Genomic DNA, 23574 nt, shown 5'->3' on the forward strand with positions numbered 1-23574 from the left:
ATTAAGAGAAAATCAAACAACTTCTGACCAAAGCGAAATATATTAGAAAATTTGTAACATCTGAAGAAGTTCTTGATGAAAGGGCGAAACAGTGATTATTTTTTTCCTAATTTTGTTTTGCTCAGAAATTACCTTTTTACTGAAGACCCATAACATTTATTTACAATAGATCTATTATGCACACGTATTTGTGTTTTAACCTTTGTATTAGATCTAAAGGTGACATGTAATTTTATGATTAATCGAACATTATTGAGAAAAAAATATGATTTTCTTTTAAATCTGTATTTCTTGAACTCTTGCGTAACGGGAATTATATTTTGAAGGCAACATTTCTTTAAGTTTTCTTTTATGTAGGCTCCTTTTTATGAAATTAAAATCTACGTTACAAACTCATTTCAGATACCACGCACGTACCACAGCAAGACCGAAAGGCAGTCATGGGACCCTGGCAGTATGGAAAGGGCCTTAGCAGCCGCGAAGAATGATGACTGCAATAAGAGGAAAACAGAACAAATATACTCGATTTCTAAAGGAACTTTACGCAAGTATGTGCACTGTTAAAAATGGTTTCTTAAATTCGAGAAAAAAATTCTCTTATTTGAGAACATCCGTTTCTTACCTGTGCACCGAGTAATACATTCTTAAAAGTGAGATTTCGATTTTCTTAAATCATTTTGAGAAATAATGACTCAAATGCGAGGAATTATGTCTCATTTCTGAGGGTGCAAATGCTTGCTCAAATTTGAGAAAAAATGTATTTTTTCTCAAAATTGAGACGGTAACATTTCAGGAAATGAGACGTGTAACCCCAACTTTGAGAAACACATTTCTAAAAAAGATTTGAGAAATATCTTCCTCAAAATCGAGAAACGGAGCACAGAAACGGGGTTCTGAAATACGAGAAGACGTAAAAGAATATAAACAAAATATAAACATGCAAAAAAAAATTCAAACTATTAACACACCCAGAATGTATATTAAATAAACACCTATAGTTATAGATATTGTTTAAAACATAACACATTTAAATCTTCACTTCAACTCAAGAAAATTCCACGAATACCAGTGATGACTTGTACTTTAGGTGCGTTACTTATTCCTACTGCATCAGACAATTCAACATTTTCCTTTTTATTACTGTCCACTTTCTCAAGACTTTTCCTTTTCATCGACGTGGTTTACTCAAGATTCTCCCGTTTCCTCCAACATTATACCAACTTCTTGATAATTCAGATTCAAGAATTATCCGTCTACTTCAGAATAACGGCAACAATTTCTGCTGGAGTGTAACGTCCCACGATTATGCAAAGAAGCCCAGGGAGACGTTATGATGATAATGAGCGAAAATGGTGTAATGAAGAAATTGAGGGAATCCCGAGAAAACACACATAAGATGTTTACTCACACTGCCCACTTGACGGAAATGGAATCAAACTAGGGACCCCATGTATCGGAGGCTAGTTCTACCACTGAGTCATTGCAGTCCAATATGCTTACTTCTCTACCATAAAAAGAAAAAAAGTTGCCTACATGAGAAAACACCGTGTTTATGGGCTTTTCCAGGATTCTCAGGTTTTCTCCTACAAGAAACGTACACAGGAATTTATTTCGGAGGGGTTCAAGTTCAATACAAGGACAAATTGTATTAAAATATGTAAAATTGCCCCTAAAATTAGATAATATTTACATAAAAATAGCGATTTCGGGGAAGGTTCGGAGTTCCAGGACTCAGCCCCTACCTTCTACCTTCTTCATTACGGCAGGGGCACGTAACATTTTCTGGCCCTCATAAATGTGCTGAAACTCCACTGCTAAGGATTCAATTCAGATTGAAAACAAGATCATAAACCCATGCAAATCTGCCAGGAAACATGTCCACATTTTCATTACACCATTATTATCCATCTCTATCACTATCTCTCTTAGCCTTGGAGAACAATCGTGGGACGTTGGATTAAAAAATAAATGAAATCTTTGACTTTTACTTCAAACAGTTGTGTTGGATAGGCTAAAGGAGACAATGATGATGAAAATAAAAAAGATAGTGGAATGAAGAAAATGGGAAGAAATGGGAGAATCCCGAGAAAACCCATACACACTGTGTTTATCCACGAGAAAGCCCACTTGCCGCGAGCTGAGAATCCTGGGATCAAAGCAAGGGCCTCGTCGCACCAGAGGTGAACGCTCTACCACTGAGCTACCGCAGCCCCTACGTTAAATTAAGAGCAAATGCGTACAGTACTACGCCACAAATAACCTGCAAACGTGTGTCGTTAAAACATTTACTGGTGGTGAAAAAAAGGAGGCGCCATTCTATGCTCGGTGATCAGTACAAAGTACCTTTGTATTACAATTTCATAATAATAAAACACACTTTTGTAACGTTGTTTCTAACTACACACATGACTTATGTATTCTTTGTTTCCGTACATAAGCTATTTTGCACATTATAACGAATGGCGAAGGGTGTAAAACATTGACAAGCCTCCCCGTTCTATTGTAATCTAGAAAACAACGTGTCCTACGGGGCTCTAACCCGCCTTCACTTGTTATTGCTGCACTGGTTGTTATGTGAATTGAGTACTGAGCCTTGATACATACAGGAGTCAACCTGACTGCTATAGCCTATATAACCTGTTTGAGGGGGGTCAGTGTTCTACACCCCAACGAATGTACTACAGTAACTTTTAGTCTATGGTAGTATTCACCCAAACTTACGTTCGAATGTTGATATGTATGCTGCTTCTCGCCGCTGTCACATGACATGTATCCATACGCCACCTCAGCTGCATCACCTACTGCGTACTCATATTCATTCGCGCTCTGCTACATCTGAAACCCTTTATCTCGTTTCCTGAATAGTAATTGAGTCTTAGCAATATTACTCCCTAGTAAAACATAGTAATATTATTTCGGTAAGATTGTTACTGTTATTTTTTAATCATCTATGATGTTGCAAATTACGCACTATTCCATTCTCATCTTTAAGAAGTGAGAAAATATCATAAATGGGAACCTGAAAATTTGCCTTGAGCTCACAACTGAAAACACATTTGGAAATAATGAGACATTTTTCCTCAAATATGAGTAAACATTAGGTTACTTATTTTGTTTTGAACATGCTTTTTTCTCATTTCTAAGCAAAAAAATGTTTAAGAGTATAGCCTCTGTGGAAAGTAGTAATGTGCCCCACCTCGAAAGATAGTGTGGATTGGGAGAAGACCCAGAAGCTGCCCTGACATCACACAAAACATTTATTTGTGCGTGGATTTTCATTAACGAGACACCAAATTCGTCAATTAGCTTTTCAATTCACGACAATGCTCGGCGTTGCTCACAGATTTAACAAGGACAGTGAGTTAGCTAGACATGATTGGATGCAAGGATTGGACAAAGCTACGTCTTTGTAATCCTGATCATTCAATCAGGAAAGAAAACACATTGTCTTGTGATCGCGCAAAGGAATTAAACAAGGAGAGTGTCCAAAAGTTTTACGACATTCTTGGCCGAAACTTACGGAGTTGAATTTACGTGACAAAGCGAATAGAGTGGCAAATGCGAATGAAACCGGCCTCTAGTTGAATAGCAGACCAAGACAAGTTGTGGCTGCAAAGGGACCAAAAATAGTTCTTGGAATTTCACACACAAAAAAGTGCAACTGTCTCTATGATTGCATGCTTTACCGCAGCTGATAATTATTTGCCGCAGTATGTTATTCTCGTGGCAAAGGCTGCGACTTGAATTTCAAGATCATCTTCTTCCTCAAGCTACGGTCTTCATTGCCGATTTGGGATATGTGAATACAGATATTTTTTTCAATTTGTTAAACAATTTGTGCAGTGTTTCTCTGTAAAAGCCGATAATCCAGCAATGTTAATTGTCAATGTACATGATTCTCATTGCTCCAATTCAGAGATGCTGATATTTGCTAAAGATAATGGACTGACGCTTTGTGTTTGTCTCTTCATACTACACATGCCCTTCAACCTACTCACCGTACATTTTTCAAACCTCTGAAGATCAGCTTTTATAAAAATATGTTTGTATTTGTGTGATGCCACGAAAGCCGAAGAATCACAAAACTTGAGTTTTGTGAGTTTTTACTGAATTTTGGAATGATTCCTCCAGAATCTCACTTGCTGTTAATGGTTTCCAAGTACCATTATATTTCCTCTTCAAACGAGATGCTCTTCCAGACTACGTCTTCTTAGCTGAAGGTGAAGATACTTCCAGATATCAAGTAGTAACATCTACGTCCTCGTCTGAGCAACTGAATCTACACAATCAGTAACACAGAGCGTGAACCAAAATTTGTAAGCCACAAATGAGGTATCAATTTCATCGAAGGAGCAGCTTTCATGTTTATATTCTGTTGAGGTACCAGTTTCATCGAAGAACAGGCCTTCTTGCTCATATTCTGCTCCTGGCCCAAACAGGCAAACGACTGCACTTAAAAATACAAGATGCTCTCCGAGGAAGCTGATGCTTCAAACTGCATTCATACCTGTTCTTCCTAACCCAGATCCAGGGAAAAAAGTCGTCGAGAAGGTGTTAAAGAATTACATTGCCTGATCACATACAGACAGTGAACAAAAGAAGACACTTTGCGTCCAAGGAACGCTCGCTGAATTCTCTCAGCAGTAAAGTGCTTGGAGATTTGGAACTTCTCTAAGAACTTTGACTCACTCGCTCAAATATCCTTGGCGTCTCTTGCACAATCAAGCAGACAGTTATGACTCTTGCAAACAAGTCCTCCTCGGATTCTACTGGCGATTCATACACCAAGGACCTTCCTTCCTTCGTGATGTACTGCCCGAACTATTGGAGACTATACTTCAAGACGTCCGAGCGAGAATATGGTAACGCCGTGACGGCACACTTGCTAAACATGGATGTGGATGTTCGCCATTAATCGGATACAACCTTCCCTAATCGTTGGGTTAAAAGAGGAGGTCCCACCCGGTGGCCAATGCACACTTAGGATCTCAACCCTCTCGACTTTCTCCTTTGAGGACATATCAAGCCCTTCGTGTATGAATAGAATCCAAGGAGGACTTGTTTGCAAGTCCCAACTGCCCGCTTAATTGTGCTAGGGACACCGGGGATATCTGAACGAGTGAGTAAATATTTCCTTGGGCGTTGGGTACGTGAATCGAGGTTGGTGGTCGTCCTTTGTGCAGTTACTGTGAATTTTTGGTACCTACAGTGCAGCAGTAGATTGTTTGTACTAAACCTTACATATTCAGATGTTGTGTTAAGCACGATAAAGCAGGTTACATCGACTTGATAAACACATTTGTTATTGAAACTTCGTACTTGTTCCCACAAATTGTGTAACTTCAAGATGGTGTGACGCTTGAACTAGCCGTTTTCGACCTTTGGTTTCCTATCTCAAAATATGTGTATTGGACCTCCCTATCACCTGTATAAATTTGACCCGAAAGGTTATGGGTACCCTGTATAATAAGAGAGGGTATGAAAGAACTCTTTGATAAAAACGAGAAAGGCGTAAATTAAACGGCCGGGTTTTCAGCACAATGAGGTTTGCTGATGACATGGTACTGATAGCGGAGAACAAAAAGGACTTGTAGGAAGCACTTTCAAACTTGAACGACCAACTGAAAAAACATGCAAAATGAATATAAATAAGAAGGAAACCAAAGTGATAACGTGTACAAGAACAGGACAGGAAGGAGCAAACGTATGGTTAGATGGAGAGAAAATCGAAGACGTTAAGACGTTCCCCTAGTTAGGAAGTCGGAAGAACGGAAGAAGTTAAGAATACACAACTTCCAGAATAGCGCAGGTTAAATAAGCATTCAATAGGAAAGAGAACTGCTAACATAAAGAAATGAGTCGTTGGACGTTCGTAAACGATTTATGAAGATCCTGGTATGTAGCGTGGCGCTGTACGGATCAGAGACGTGGACATTGAGAAAAGCTGAAATATCCAAGCTGAAGCGGAAAGCATTTGAAATGTGGTGTTGGTACAAAATGTTGCGCATATCATAGACCGAAAGGAAAAGGAATGAAGACGTACTAAAGAAAGCTAATGAAGAACGACAGATCATGAAGATAATAAGGAAAAAAAGAAACAGCATGCTTGGCCATCTTATTCGGCACTTCGATTGGATTACCGTGCTGATAGAGGGAAAGGCAGAAGGAAAACCAGGAAGAGGAAGACAAAGGATAGAATATCTAGAATTTTGCCCTTACGAAGAAGAGACCTTATCAAAGTATAAAACAGCTCTCCCAAGGAAGAGAAAAGTTTTAAAATTTCCATGTTGCCCACCAACCTATGGTTGAGGTAAACAAGAAGACTACGCTAAAGGTTTTCATAGCTGTCTTGGACGGATCTATGTGTGTTGTTCTAATTACTGTCCTTTGAGTCTCCGAGTATTGGTTTACTTACGTTTTAAGTAGGTGTACAAACTGTGCAAGCAAACATATACTTAAAGTTTTGGCTGTATTTTTCATGATTCAAATATCTATTAAGGGTTCGAAACTCACTATCTTAAAACTACATGCACAATACTGTGGAGTGCATGTTCTTGTATATTTGTTTCTATTTAAACTTTAAATGGGCTTAAGCGAATAAAAATCAAGATTAATGTACACAAATCAGAGAGGATAAATAAAAAAAGAAAATATCAATCGAAGAATAAAAAGATTTTGATGTGGAGTTGTGGTTAGATATGATTGTAGGGAATTGTTTGCTTTGAATTTTGTTGAAAGAGAAGAGTAAGTGGGAAGCACTCAAGAGGAAGCGGACTTCCTTCTTCTATCGTCTGAGAACGACGTTCTTTATCAAATTTATTAGAGATTCCGCTTTTAGGTCATGGCAAAGAAACACAATTTTTTGATACTAACCATGTTTATTTCCGCTGTATCACAAAATACACTGTATATTACACTACAAACTTCAAGAGCTGCATCATGAATATTGCCTTTCGGGAAGATATCATCTTTGAAACTTCAAATCAACTTTAGATTATTTATTACATGGAGCATCTAGTTTGTATGCGAAACAGTACGATCGTCAAATATTGATTGGAGATTAGGTGGATGTACATGTGAGCTTCAGAAGCATGTTCTGGGCTCAAATACAATACCATAGCTGAGTTTCCTCCTGACTATATAGTATGCGCACACGCCTTCGTGTGGAAGGCCCACGTTCAATTCTCACCAATGAGAATGAAATCTCTGAGTTTTACGTCCCAAGGTTATGCCATAAAAGAGACGGTGATGGTGAGAAATGAAGGAAATGGTGGGAAAAGAAAGTGGGAGGAAACAGGAGAACACCGAGGCAACCCACGCACACGGTGTTTGTCCATCACAAAGCTCACTTGACGCGAACCAGGGACCCTATGCACCAGAGGTGAACGCTCTACCACTGAGCCACCGCGGCCCTTCACCAGTGAGCGTTCATGCGGTTCGGATCTCATGTAAAGTTCTAGTTCCATGTCTCATATAGCCTTAGTATTGAAAGATATGATAATCTCCAATACAACCAACAAAATTTGATAGCTAATACCATAGTAAACTAGGACAGGAAGTTCTTATCAGACCATAGACTACTCGAATGTATATTATTTAAGATATGAAAAGATTTATTTCAAAATGAGATTGTTAGAATACAGCAGTCATAAATCATTATGTCCGTGCCAAATCACTTTTTGAAAAAAATTTGTGGCACCTGTGTTTCCGACTTTGAGTTAAAAATGATATACGAAAGTATATAACAAGAGATACAAAATGTGGAGCAATAGTTCTGTCAACCCACTGGTGACCGCGAAGGAGAGCGTAACGTAATATTTTGGTTTACTGTATATTCAACATAGTATAGCATCACAACCACTGGTCGTACTGGAGTGTTCGAGTTATTGTTGGAAAGTAGATGAGTAGTAGATTTCATTGAGATTTAAAAATAGAAACAAGACCATTCATACCTAGGTAAAAATAGTGAAAAACAGGAAAAAAGTACCAACTTCAGTATTTATAACAAAGATAATATAAATAAGATCATAGTAATGCAAATGAATGCATGTTTCTCACAATTGATGAAATGGTATAGCCGTTCATCCTAGATGGTTGCAATAGATTGGAGGAGGACATTACTCTTCATTCTTTTCATTCATCAGCTACTCGCGAAGGGAAGGAACATTTTGACAGAAGAAGAGAAAGTTTTCGTTGATGAAGTAATTAAGAGGAACTGTAATTCTCTGTGTAAAGAATCGTGTGATCATCTTTTGGCATCCACTCAATCTTGCAAATTGATAAAAGGCATTAAGTTGCAGTAAAATTTATGTCTCTAATAAGCAGTCTCCCCCGGCATGTTGAGAATATGATTTAGCCTCTATAGTTCTCTCTGTATCTGAAAACAGAGATTCCTTGCGTAAAATTCTAGATTGTCAATACAGAAATCTTATGTCGATCAGTAACGTAGTGTGAAGTTTTGAAATGGGTAGGCTGAAATTAGATTCGTAGCTAGAGGGTGGCTAGGAGGGGCCCAATCCCCTGAAACTTGCAATTTTTGTTGTATGTATATATGAGTGAAAAGTGAATTTAAGTTACCCCCCCCAAAAAAAAAAAAACTATTCCGCCCTTATTTAAACGATCACGTCTTAGTGTTCTGACTACGCTCTAATGCTTGATAGAAAAATGCTAATTCATGCAATATATTTTTCATACAATGCAAGAAAAAGTTTAAGACTGGTTCTGCTTCATATTTCCCTTATACATACGGTTTCCTTACATATGCGATACTCGCATATCACACATACACTGTATTACTGTTTCAAAGAAACAAATAAAAACGGATAGCTATAGGACGATCTTAAGTGTTACTTCCCCAAATCATAGACAAACTTAAGCACTTCACCCGCAACACATATCAGGATGCTAATGGAAAACAGTAGCTCACAGACAATTGATGATTTTTACAGAAAAAGCTATTTTTAGATTGAAAGTTTGAAAAAAACTATACCTCATCTGAGGTCTCCTTCAGAATCGATCTTCGAAAAAATTGTGGATAGCAACGCAACGCAAAAAATACAACATAACTGCTATGTCAATTATCGAAAACTAAAATGTAAATTTTACGCTGTGATAACGCAATCCAGTACACAATAAGGTCCCTGATGTATTAATACTATTCATAATAACAACATTTTTATTCTCTCTTTCTCTCTCTCTCTCTCTCTTTTTCTTGGTCAAAACTCATTACTGAATGTGAGCTTCTAAATTTTTCATAGTCTCTGTTCTACACTTTCTTCCAAAACCGCATCCTGTCGCTTTTGTTTTGCCAAACACCCGAAAGGCTAGCCTTTCGTCAACATTCGTCCACTTTCGTTGCATCATGAATTTGTGTATAGCTCAAGAAGTTTTCGTCTGCTGAGGGTGGCGGGAAAGTGATTGTCACCGTCCCATTCTCCTAATTCCATGAGAGAAGCGGAAGGCTAGCCGCCGATAGCCTTCAATGCGTTCTTGCAGAAGCTTCGCTTCAACTCGCTTGATGTTTAAACAGCGTACCATTTTAATAAAATTAATTGTATCAATATCCAAAAGCAACATTTGAGGCTGATGTATAAATACATGGATAGGCTAAGCCTTATAGCCTTAATGAGCACTACGTCCCTGATGTCGATCATAGAGAAGCAATCTATAATAAGCACACCGCAGTCACCCCGGTTCACTTATCTAATGCTGCTTCTTTCCTAGATAAAGGCCTCCGATTCCATGGAATGTTGCAGGCTATGACATCAATATGAATCAATTCACTCATTAATAGTATCATCCAAACTTTTAGCAAATTGGATATATATTCTCCAAATAACTCTACACATTTTCAATCAGACTTAAATCTGGAGACTTTCAGTCCAGACCAAATGCGGCAGGGCATCTGAATGTACTACGTCCAGCAGGCAAAGGGGGAAAAATCATAAATTTTAATGAATGACAATGAAAGAATTTATGGAATGAATATGGAAGAAGGAATTTCACTGACATGATTATGTCTACCATAAACTCATTTAGTCTAGAATTGTAGTAGCAACCTTTAACAGCATAGAAAACTTGTCATTCGTGTGATACCCAATAAGACCAAGTATTTATGTGATAAATCCTATTTTAATTTTAATTTCGAGATTTATATAAGATACATAGGGTCGAGTTGATTTTGAGTTTGGTGCTTGGAGTCCTGGGTTCGATCCCAGCTCCCGCCAAGTGGACTTTGTGGTGGACAAACACCGTGTGCGTGGGTTTTCTCGGGGTTCTCCCGTTTCCTCCCACTTTCTTCATTCCACCATTTCATTCATTACTCATCATCACCGTCTCCTTTAGCCTAACCGGCATAACAGTGGGACGTAAAACTCAAAGATTTCATTTTTGATTTTGAGTTTAATGTCCCTTTCAGCAGCGAGGTTATGTGAGACGGATGAGCAATGAAGCATGTAATCTGAATGTCACCATTCTGAAATCAAACTCGCTCTTAACATTTCAAGATAAGGTGTTTTCATTATCGCTAAGTCATAAATTGGCTCTTTAATGGAAAAAAGAACAAACTTTTTTTTTTCGTTTAACTAACGATAAAAGAGTGCTTCTGAAGAAAAAAAATCAATTCTGCTAGTTTTATTATTATTATTATTATTATTATTATTATTATTATTATTACATTGGTTAACAATACAGAGTAATCGAGCATTTAAACATTGTAAATATTGATGACCCGAATTCTCGTTCTGCATACTGTAATTGCGTGTGTGTGTGAATTTTTACATGGAAAACTTTCTTCTCTTTCCGTCTCAATTTCACTACTTTTGCAGGCATTCTATTATACATTATGATTGTGCAAACCTCTTCTCATTATTAAAACATATCTTTTTTACCCGGCTTCAAAAAAACAAAAAAAGAAAAAAAAAGAGTTCTCAATTCGATCCGTTTATAGCCTACATGTTATGTCTTTCTTTACGCAAAACTTGGACATAAGTGCACCAATTTTAATAATTCCTTATTTGTTTGAAAGCATACCTCCCCAGTGATCCAAATAAATTTCATGAGGATGTAATGATAGTGTTTGAAGCTAGATCATGAAACATCTCAATGGATGTAGTAGTGTGAAAACGTAATTAACCAAATTTAGTACGAGTATGTTTACGCATAACTTCGACATAGCTGCACAGATTTTGACGTTTTTTGTTTGTTTGTTTGTTTGTTTCAAAGAGCATTCTTTTCTAATAGTTCCACGTAAACTTCACAAGCATATAACCATACTCTTTGGAGATAGAACATGAAAGTCTTCAGTGCCTGTCAGTGTAAATATCGTTATTAACCAACTTCGTTGCGTGAATGCTTACTTATAATTCCGTAGACCTATATAAGATATATGCTTCTCTTTCTCCCTATATATATATATATATATATATATATATATATATATATATATATATATATATATATATATATATATATATATATATATATATATATACAGGGTGACCGCGTGACTATGTTACAAAATTTAAGGGATGATTCCTGACACGGAAACAAGACAAAAAGTTCAAATAAACTTTTGTCCAACATTTAAAATTTCGGAGCTACAAGGTGCCGAAAGCGTGGGAAAATGACATTCAAAGCTCTATAGCTCGACTATGGTGAATGATAGAGCTAATACGGCATGGTCACGTCAAAGACACCGAGGCTGCTGTATTCAAAAATGCATAGGTCGAGATCGTGCAATTCGTGCACAAGGGATTCCCCAAAGGAGCGTAGGGATTCCCGGATAATCTGTCAAGAAAGATGGGTCGAAAAGGATACAAATGAATAGCTGTCCCAACTGCTAGCAATAATGTGCCTGTACTAAGTCGATATCTCGCACAAGCACAAAACGGCGAACAGTTTTATACGTGCCATGTGTGATTGCATAACACGCACTAAATATTAGTGGGAAGCATGAATGGAAAATGTGAATAATTTGATACAAATGGTAAATACATGATATTACGCTCTCCTATCATCGAACAGGCGCTTGTAATAAAAGGTAATAGTCATGGAACGTACTAAAACGTTGTAAAAGGATCACACTATTAAAGTGTTTCTTCCATGTATTGTTGTCATTGAAAACAAATAAACAAAACTGAGCAAAACAAGTATAATGCAAAAGAGGTTGTTTCCTAAAAACAAAAGTCACAAGAATGGGAATAATGTCTTCAATCAACATTTTACAGCAGGATTGAATGCAGCCAAGAACATAATCAATTACCTGTAAACGAGACAAATCTCCCAAGGTGTTACATCGTCGCAGTAAGTTCTGACGCATCCGCTGTAACAACCCAGTAGCTGTTCTTATAGTATCATAAGCAGCGAGTATTCGTGCTAATAGTTCTTCTGCTAATAGTTGCTAATAGTTCTTAGGCGTTTCATAGACAAGTGTTTTGACATGACCCCACAAGAAAAAATCAAGTGGAAACAAACCTGGGGAAGGTGCAGGCCAATTACAAGGACCGCCTCTTCCAATCCATCTGTCACGAAACGTTTGATTCAAATACACTCGAGCACTAGCTGAAAAGTGAGCTGGGGCGCCATCATGTTGAAACCACATCCGTTGACGAACACCGAGAGGAACATCCTCTAATAACTCTGGAAGTATGTCTCGCAGGAATCTCGTATACACTGGTGCAGTTAATCGTGGTGGTAGTAAATATGGACCTATTATCTGATCACTGATAATACCCGCCCACATATTTATGGCGAATCGGTCTTGGTGGCCCCTTCCCACAATTGCATAATGATTTTCGTCTGCCCATACATGACTATTGTGACTATTAAATATCCCGTCTTTCGGAAAACAAGCTTCGTCGGTGAAAAGCACGTAGGAAGCAAACTGCGGATCAATTACAGAGCGTTGGAGAAACCACTCACAAAACCGAACGCGAGGTTGGAAGTTAGTTGGACGTAAGGCCTGAACCCTCTGCGGATGCGTAACTGTTGCTTGTGTACTTCTTTCCAAACAGTATCTTGTGCTACTCCCCTTTCACGTGCTACTTTCCGGGTACTTACTGTTGGGTCTTGGGCGAAACGATCAAGCACTTGTTCTTCAAAGTCCGGAGTCCTTTTTGTTCTTCGTCTTCCTTGGTCGTAGTATTGAGGTTGTAAATTCCCCGTGTCTCAAAAGCGTTGGAAAAGTCTGGCAAACATAGTATGGGCTAGATGTCTTCTTTGTGGATACTTCAGTCGATATAACCTATCAGCTTCTCGACTGTTGCCATTTGCTTGACCGTATACAAATATCATGTCCGCAAGTTCTGCTATCGAATACTCCATTTGATCTCATATTCGAACAAGCAAAGCACAAACTGCACGAAGAAACTCATACGCTACGAACAAACCACATGAAGACTGACCTTCCACCTTCCACAACGCCTATTAGTAGGGTTGTCTTATACTTTCCTTACCTTCGATTGTTTTCTACGACAGAAGGAAGAACAAATGCTTGTGATCGAACCTCCAAACTGTGGCGTACTTCAGGTGATAACACCGTCTGTGAAAACAAAATATCTTCTAAACGATAACAATATGACATGTTAAGCATTCTAGACAAAATCTCGATATCAGTCCTGCAAAACATCGGAAGCAGCGACTAAAACAAACGTCCTAATAAATTGTTTTTCCTTGTTCTTTTTCAATGTTCGGGTAACACATATTACGGCTAATGATAAGAAACAGATATTTTACTGTTGTTCTCTGGCAGTGGTCACATTAACATGGGATGGCGGAAAAATTCCTCTCTCGTCAAAAGTATCCTCGGCTCGTATCATCAAATAAAATAAGATTTCTGCCTGGAAGAAAGCACCCATATCCCCCGGTTTTTCCCCTTACTTTTACTTGCTTTCAATGACAAAACTACATGGAAGAAGACCATGTGAGTGTGATGTTTGTACAACATTTTAGTGCGTTTCATGATTATCCCTTTGTTAAACGCGTCTATACGTACAATGAACAGGACAGTGTACTATCATGCATTTACCATTTGTACCAATTTATTCAAATTTTCCTTTCATATTTTCTCACTAGTATTTAGTGCGCGTTATGCAACCACACATGACACGTATAAAACTATTCGCCATTTTGTGCTTGTGCGAGATATCGACTTAGTACAGACAAATTATTGCAAGCAGTTGGGACAGCTATTCATCCGTATCCTTTTCGACCCATCTTTCTTGACAGATTATCCGGGAATCTCTACGCTCTTTGAGGAATCCCTTGTGCACGAATTGCACGATCTCAACCTAAGCATTTTTGAATACAGCAACTTCGGTGTCTTTGACGTGACCATGCTGCATTAGCTCTATCATTCACCATAGTCGAGCTATAGAGCTTTGAATGTCATTTTCCCACGCTTTCGGCACCTTGTAGCTTCAAAATTTTATACGTTGGACAAAAGTTTATTTGAACTTTTGTCTTGTTTCCGTGTCAGGAACCATCCCTTAAATTTTGTAACATAGTCACGCGGTCACCCTGTATATATATATATATATATATATATATATATATATATATATATATATATATATATAGAGAGAGAGAGAGAGAGAGAGAGAGAGAGAGATAAATAGATACATAGATATAGATAGATAGATAGATATAGGAACGTACGCAGGGGTGAGTCCTGGGAGTCCGGCCCTTCTGAAATCCCGACTTTTCTGTAAATTTAGTATAATTTCAGAAGTTATTTTATGAGTTGTAATGAAATTTATACTCATATTAAATTTGGACCACCACGAAATGAATTCCTGAGTAAGTGCCTATACATCAAGATACGTGCCACTTATCTTGATACGCTCTTATAACTTTTAAGTTAATAGACAATAATCGTTGAAATTTTGTAAGTTACAAATATCTACTGGGGACATTGTTAGACACACTCTGCAATCTTAAGTTAACAGTGTTTGTGGCGAACCCATTATTATTATTATTATTATTATTATTATTATTATTATTATTATTATTATTATTATTATTATTATTATTATTATTATTATTAAAGTACTCTGCCTATTGGGACGTTTCCTTTCTGTTTTCATTTTAAGGTGCTCGGTTGCTCCTGGAAATGTTTCCACGTTTCTCGATCTTTAACTTCCTCTTTTAACTCTCAATATTTTCTTCTGTTCTTCAAATTCTCGATCAGTTGTTACTCTTTTTCCTATTTCTCGCTTTTTTTTCCATCTTTCTTTCTATGGAGGACAATTTCTTCCATTCTAACATAAAGTTATGTTTTATAAATGACGTTTAAAAATAGCCCAAAATGACCGATATTAGTATCAAATCCATAGTTTTCGCGGTCACTGAGATCAATGGTGATACTCCCACATGCGTTGACTTCCAAATACAGCCCCCGTGCGAAGCATGGGTATATTCAACTAGTATTTTAATAAATTGTATACTAATACACTAATTTAAAAAAAAAAAAAACGTGAAAAATCTTATATCCCTGGAGAATATTACCGCCCTCTCTGGCAAAAACTTGAAATGAAACTGCTGCTCAGGTACATATTAAACTGTGAGTTCGTGTCTCAAGTAGCCTCTCAAATAGCAGCCAATCCAAACCTTCTTTAATAATAAAAAAAGACAAAAGATGAGAAAGAATCATACTATGTACCAGACGCACTGTCGTAACGAATAGAGAATTTTATTAAATTTTTAAAAATAAAATTTTGAGAATTTTGACTCCTTGCAAAATTTTAAAATTGGCATCTATAGCTGCTCAATTTGGTTTTTCTCTATGGTTAGAATTGTTTGGGTTAACGAAAGTCAACGTTCATCGGCTCATCAGTAATGTGGATTACATTCTGTTACTTCCTGCACGTAAATCGTACTAGCCAATTTAGAATCCAGTTTCAGCTAATGATTGTAGTTGAATGTAGAAAGTATTGAGTGTTAAATGTGAATTCGGAGTTATTGAATGTTACTAAATTCGTGGTTATTACTATTAATTAAAATGTACTGAATAACGTAAACACCTAAAGGCACTTTTACATTGGATGGAGGGCAAAGGCCTTCAATCACTTTTACCCTCCATCTAATTCAAAACTTCATTAATTTACGTTGTGGAGTTACAGTTAAGGCATCACCGTTTTCTGGTTTTATTTCACCCTAAAACCAGGAAATGGTAGGGTCTAATGTTTTACGGTAGGTGAATAATTACAAACTTATAGCATTGATGATACTGTAATTTCTAGATTAAACGAATTCGAGAAACACTACCACAGAACCGGATGAAACGAAAGAAAAAATAGGAAGATGAAAAGAGGAACCAGGATGTATTACTATAGTACGCGACACCCATATTGGCGTTTGACCTTCAGCGCTGCTTTCACATCGACCAATCCGGTTGCAGCAACGTTGCCAGCGCAATAAAGTGAAAGACTACTTCCGCGGGAACAAAGATAGAAATTTGACATTTCCGATTTAGAACAGTAACCGAAAGTTGTAGAATACATTTTTCTGAGAATATTGGTAAAACAACCATGTTTCCAGGGGCGAATCCAGAAGAGGAAGCTTTCTTATTTTATATATATATAGGGCCTATATATATATATATATATATATATATATTAATAAAACCCATCCCAAAGTTTGGAGCCCTTAAAAGTAGCAGTATGATAACCCCCCCCCAGAAATCGGTCCTGGATCCGCCCCTCCATGTTTCTAGCTTATTTTCTTTCGTATTTTACAGCTGCTTTTATATTCCTGTGATTTCTTATTGTGGTTATTACTTCATTATGAAAATTGATTTTATCGATGAAAATTAGCTCGAAAAGATGAATTTTATGAATCCTCTCTAATTTTAAAATTACGTTGTGCAGAAGACTGTATCACTTCTAAATGGAACTTGCAATCATAACTGTACAGTGTGTCCTTCTATTATTATATTACAGAATTGTTCTAGAACATTAACCTCATTAATTTTTAAGTTCACATTATTATTATTATTATTATTATTATTATTATTATTATTATTATTATTATTATTATTATTATTATTATTATTATTATTATTATTATTATTATTATTATTATAAGTATAGTTGTAACACCTCTTCCTAAACTTTCTTCCGCGAAGCCCTGATCACAAAATATTTAATGATGTAATATAATTAATAATGTTCAGGTATATTGTACTTTTAAATAGTATTTCAATTGTTTCAATTGTTTAAGTTATATCTACCTAACCATATTACCTAAAGCCGCGGTGGGTAAAGTGTCTAGAACAGACAACACTTCTTGCTGACTTATGAAATGTAGATGGTCACTTGGGAACAACTATTTATTAGGTTAATTAATGCCAATAATCTAGCTACATTGGAATACCGCTTCTAGTGGCATCAGTGAAATCAAGGAGTGCTGAATCTGGTTAGACAAGTGATGAATGACCACTTATATTGGCATTATGCCACCCATCTAGCGTTGTGAGGATAATTGCGGAACTACTTGAAGAAAGGAAGTAGACAACTCCGATACAGATGATGAAAAAACCAGATGTGCTGAGCACAACTCCCCTCAACTTCTTATTCAAAACAAGTGGGTACATGCCCAAGTGTTTCCAGAAATTCCACTTTTAACAAAAGAAGATGATGATATTTTTTTCTCAATATATAAAAATGTCTTCGAGGTTATCAGTTTTATCACCAGCGGAATCATTTTAAATAAATTTTTGAATACATTTATCATCTGGGCCAACACTACTTTTTATCATTTTACTGTTGAAACGCGTATTCTAAGGGTAATTGGTTTAAATTTTTCGCAAAGAAAAATGCCATAAACCAGTTGTTGGCCTGCGAAGAGTGTAAGCAAGGCTGAAATTATGAGGTGCAAGACCCTACGGCTAGCAAATGGGGGTAAGGCTCTGGAGACGAAGTTCCCAATTAGTCGAAGACCGCAATAATAGTTTATCAAACATTCACATCTCTAGGTTAACAATATAAATAATAAAAATGTGAAATACAACTTCTGTTATAAATCTAAAGTGCTGAATAGAAGTTAAGAGTTTCGTTGTACTAGCTGCCAAATATAAACTCTAAAACAATTTTCAGAAGAGAATGGATAAGTTTAAGACTTTGATTCTCATCTTTAAATTATTGTTGATTAGACCACTATCACACTCAGATTCATAATTAATAGACTAAATAAATTTACGAATGCGTAAAGAAATTGCACAAATTGTAATAATATAAATTATAGGGACGACTTCACTTTTTTCTAATTTTTTAAAATTTTTATATTTATATATTTTTCTCAAAAACTGTTGAAGAATACTTGTTGTAATTAGTTTACTTGCTTCGAATTATTTATGCAGTATTGAAATTGGTTCTAGCAATAAATGTGGAAGCTAACATAACCGTAGCGTCATATAAGATTTTGCCAGAGGAGGGGGTAAGACTATCCACGACATAAAGAGTTTTATGTTACGTGTTACTATATTAGTATACAACTTCTTAAAAACATATATTTCTCAAACGCTGGAGGGGGAATTGTCCCTGCCCTCCCGAAATGATGCTCCTGTAATTTAATCGGCTCGATCAGGCTGCAACTTACAGGGATGCAACAAATATTGTAACAGTGCATAGTATACACAATGTCTCAAATTAGTACATATAGAAAAATAGTCTAAAACAGTATATCTTACTTATTAAAGCACATAGGTATAGGGTTACAATGCTTCTGGTGTTGTGTACCTACGATGGGCAGTATCTTCAACAGAATGGTGATAATGAGTAGTGTCACTCTACTTTCAACTCACTGTGAGGGATCTTCTCGGTCTCACATTCCCTGAGAGATAGATAGGATAAAGAGGAAGTGCTGCGAAGTTCCCACCTCATTTTCGAGTATAATCCCTCTAGATTTCTTTGTTTGGAAAATGAAAGAACATGGTTATACCAGAAAACAAAAGAAAACACTGGAAGATCCAAGAAAGCAAATTGAGTAGGTCTGCAATACTCTTATATCATTAGAAAAAACACAATTAGTATGTCGCTCGGTTCTACGTCGTTGTAGATTATGTATTATAGCGGAAGAGGACCAGTTTGAACATTTTCGTTCTTACGATACATAACACCACAAACAGAAATGTATACCTGTCGGATTTGGTTAATGAGATATTTAATTCTGTTTTAAAGAGTTTTACATTAATCTGAGATAACCTGTAAGAGACACCTTATATATAACAACCTTCTCTAAAGGAGTTTCATTCCCCCTTTTAAAAACATGCTGGCTTTGAAGTTTACGCCTTATGTCTAGCCAGCGACTGTAAGTATCAGGAGACTTAAATGATACTGTCTACAGGATGGATCCAATAGAGATCGAAATGGAAGCATACTCTCTATTGTTGTAGATGATCTGGTAAAAACATAAGTTGGTTTTATTTATCTCTAGGTTTTGGGCTATTGAATTTACGCGACTTTCGTTTCCTTTGGAGAGAGAGTGTGTGTGTGTGTTAACAAATATTTAAAATCTTGATGCCAACGAACGTTTCTAATTCCTTCTAAGAGCCAAAGAGTGAAGTGTTTCATCAGCTGAAAAAGGTAGTTGATACATTGTTTTGTAGTTACTCGTTTCCTGGTGTAGGCACACTTCACAAAGTAGGCTACATTTCACACTAAAGAGAATATTGCTATTTATAAGATTAACAATAAAAAGGAAAAGTAAGAGATATCATCTTATCAAATGAAGTGATAAGAATTGCTTTCTCACTCGGGACTTAACCGATTAAGAACAAAATGTGTTTCTGGATGAGAAGGTCAGCTGTATTACTCTAGATTCTACGAAATCATGTAAACAAAGAGTCCAATATTGATATTCATTACTCGATAAAAATGTTTATTTTTATTAGCGTTCGGTGATGCAAACGGAAACTTTGGTAATAAAATAATTGGACACGTGCTTACTTTTGAACTCTACCAAACCGAAGTATTGATTTAGTTCTGTAAATTGACTGTGAAGTTTCAATCTGTGATTTCCAAGGATTATTTGCAGATTTATATAATGATTCATTTCACTAATGGTTATCAGAATTAGTTTTTATCTCTCTGTGAGTAAATATTCCTCCTCCCTTACCAGTGATGGCTGTAAGACAAATGTGCACCTGGAGATAGAATTTTAATGCAGCTGCGAGTCCTTATCGCAAATCCATTATACGATGATTACATTAGAATCTTTTCATTTTTCTACTGACTCAGCTTACGTTTATGAATTATAAATATTTATATTAAATATTAACCCCTTCAGTGCGTAATTTTCAGATGCGAACCGCTGTTAAAAATTGTAGCTTTTTTTTAGAACTTTGGAATTTGTTACCTTTTAATAACTTTTGAACCTCTCAAGCAATCACAATAAAATTTTCGGCATTATGATCTTTGTTGCTTCTAATTAGCTACTATAACTTGTCATTGTCGTATTTATGGTTATCATCATTATCATCATCATATGGTTAGGTTACACAAAATTTGGGAATGCCTCAACAGATCAAGACCAATTTTTCTGTGCGGTCTCTTGGGGTTCCTAGGTGAGCGCAAACTCGCTAAGTCGGGAATAACATTACTCATACTATGGGCAAGTATATTCGCCATACGCAATACAAAATAGCCAAAGCAAAGTGAAAGCGTATATATACGCCATCCGCACAGCAGGTGCGTTTTGAAGACACGAGTTAACTCGCCACCCACACTGAAGGGGTTAATAATAAGAGTGCTTTCGTGTAAGGCAGAGTTAGTGAACGTCCCTTTAGGCTGGGCGCACATTGATCACAGGACAAGGCAGCCAAACCGAGGTTCAGTACTGTAAGTAACGCAACAAAGCACCATGCCACATATGTTGTACAAAGATTTCTCCAACATTATGCCTGAGGCACACAGACAATGCACTCAGGACTAAGGACTACCTCCCCGCATTCTCTGCCTCGGCTTGGCTGTCTTCCCTTTGTGTGGCAATGTGTGACTGCAGCAAAAGTACAGAATTTTGTATGTTGAGCCACAGTCATGTGGAAGCTATATGAATTAAAAGTAATAACCTCCGGTGTAAAAAACCAGAAGTCAAATCCCTGACCATGATCATGCAGACAATCGTGTGCCAGGAGTAATTATTATTGCTACCAGGGGCGGATCCAGGGGGCGATTGCCCCCCTCCAAAAGAGTAAAACTTTCTTATATTATATATATAAATAAAACCAATTCCAAAGTTTGGAGCCTTTAAAAGTAACAGTATGACAACCCACCGCCCCCCCCCCCCCAGAAGTCGGTCTTGGATCCACCCCTGATTGTTACTATTGCTAATAATTACATATATAATTTATAGTATATCTATCATTCACTTTCTTATCAGCACTTTCCAAATTAATGATTTCAAGTTTTCGTTTCAATTTCCAAAATTCATTCAACTAAATCTTTATAATTTATCATGAGTATCAAAATAAATTTAAGCATCAATTTTCTCGTCTTTTTTTTTCGATCGTTCCAAATAAATATTCAATAACAGTTTTTTCCACACCTCCAACAGTTTGTTGTTGAATTCTCAATATTAGTACAAATTGGAGTGAGATATTTAATTTCTCTCTGCCTTCGTGGTTCTTGTAAAGTCCAAAATTTATGCAAGTGAACGAAGAGCCCCATATGTCAGGTTTCGTACATTCAGCGGTCTAATAAACATTTCCTCGTTCGTCATGTTAAAATTGTACATGAGTATAACCCATGTTCTGAAGCATCTTTTACGAAATTTTTAAGTTTCGTTGAATATAAGCGTGATAATAAGCAGGGATAAGTAGTCTTTAACCTATCTAAGATCAAAATAAACAAAATGGTGAATGCTGGGATGGCATCTAATAATAATATGGCTGTAATCGATTTTTTCTTAATTTTTGTCGAGCCTTTTCTGCCCTTCAGTCATAGTGGCAAATTAATGGAACTTTAAATTTAAAACAAAACTAACTTGAGACTAATAACAAATGTGCTGTGAGTCCAGCTCACTCACAGGTGAGTGACATCGCCAAAAAGTTCGGACATATCCCGAGCAACCACCTTCTGTATGAAGATGGGAGAATCAGCCTTCAAACAAAATCGTTAAGGACTAAGTTTGTGATACCATTTCAGCATTTGCCTAATGAAATACAGACCTGTATATATATATATATATATATATATATATATATATATATATATATATATATATATATATATATATATATATATATATATATATATATATATAACATTTTATCTGAGTTAATTTTAAATGTGAAAAGGCCGTATACACTTTCAGTACTGATGTTTCTTTTATCTTTCTTTCTTTTTTTCAGATACACCTGGAAGATTGGCACCAAGTGTACAACGAACGATAGAAAAAAGTACCTACAGAGAGCAGTCCGTCCTCCCCACATAGAAGAGCAAGGTACAGACCGTGAGGAATAAAGTGTACACCTCGAAAATAATGAGGTACTTGGCAGTTGATGATCGAGGACATTTATCGGTGTGTTCATTTTGTTTTTAGTAGGCCTACGTTCAGTTTTGATAAATTGTCACGCTATGTAAAGAGGCATGAAGGAGCATTGAGGTATGAGTGCAGTTCTTGTAAATCTAAGTTCAAATTTAGTTTCTCATTACGCAGACACACTAAAAATTATATTTGTAAGCCTACACGCGTTCACAGTATTACTAGTGGAATCGAACATAGATCTGGTGATACTAACATCGACAGCATAAATGCATATATGAGTTACACAAAGGGTTTGGAGGGACCAAACTCTGTGCGAAAATAGTGTACTTGCGTTTAGAAGGAAATCATATGTGACAGAAAAGGCCTTGAAGAAAGTTGTAAATAGTTTTCAAGATATTCTGCAAGCTTGTAAGAGTGTCCTTTTGAATAAAAGTAGCAATTTGAAATATAGTTCACTTATACAGTGTTTCACTCATTCCTTGTGTATTATTTTTATGTTTACCCGATTAATATATGTCATTGTTCCTAACAGTAAATGATTTCATTTTTTAAACAATGTTTAACAAGGAAAGATTTTAACAGAGTCAGGTCAAAACTGCCCTTGAAAACTTGTACATGGATAGATGCTTAAATTAAAGGTTTAAAAAAAAAAAAAACAGTGCTCATAACAATTTTGTAAATTCTAATCGCTCATGTAAACAGGCATCCTGTGGAGTTCTTAATATGACCGCAATATTGACCAACTCACTGACGAAAATGCTTATACGTTAATGCTTATTTTCGCAGATTCCTATTTTTTCCTTTTATTATCTATAGCTTATTTCGTAGAAGCAGCTAATATTATGTGTTTAGTATTTTCTTCATACATTCTCTATCAGTGTAAAAATGATCAAGGAAGGATCAAGGCAATATTGTAAGATGTTACAATGTTGTGTGAAGAAAAGCTGTGGTTTTTACAGTTTCTTCAATTTATTTTAATGCCTCTTAGTAGCTGTGTCTCTGGCCAGGATAAGGTATAGGGCAAGGAAGGTATCGGCAAGGGCACGGACTTAAGGTACCATCGACACATTCGCCTGGTTAAACTGAGGGAAA

The 23574-nt window shown here is 36.5% G+C and overlaps 1 long non-coding RNA gene across 1 annotated transcript; it reads left to right on the forward strand.

Annotated features, from left to right (window-relative positions):
• Positions 1–441: 441 nt before the first annotated feature.
• LOC145665764 (uncharacterized) lies at positions 442–22840 on the forward strand. The gene is made up of 2 exons (XR_014127640.1): positions 442–548; positions 22346–22840. It is a non-coding gene; the product is annotated as an uncharacterized LOC145665764 (long non-coding RNA).
• Positions 22841–23574: the final 734 nt, after the last annotated feature.

The sequence above is a fragment of the Thermobia domestica genome, chromosome 12 (genome assembly GCF_964235325.1).
Source record: "Thermobia domestica chromosome 12, izTheDome1.hap1.1, whole genome shotgun sequence".
Taxonomy (NCBI): domain Eukaryota; kingdom Metazoa; phylum Arthropoda; class Insecta; order Zygentoma; family Lepismatidae; genus Thermobia; species Thermobia domestica.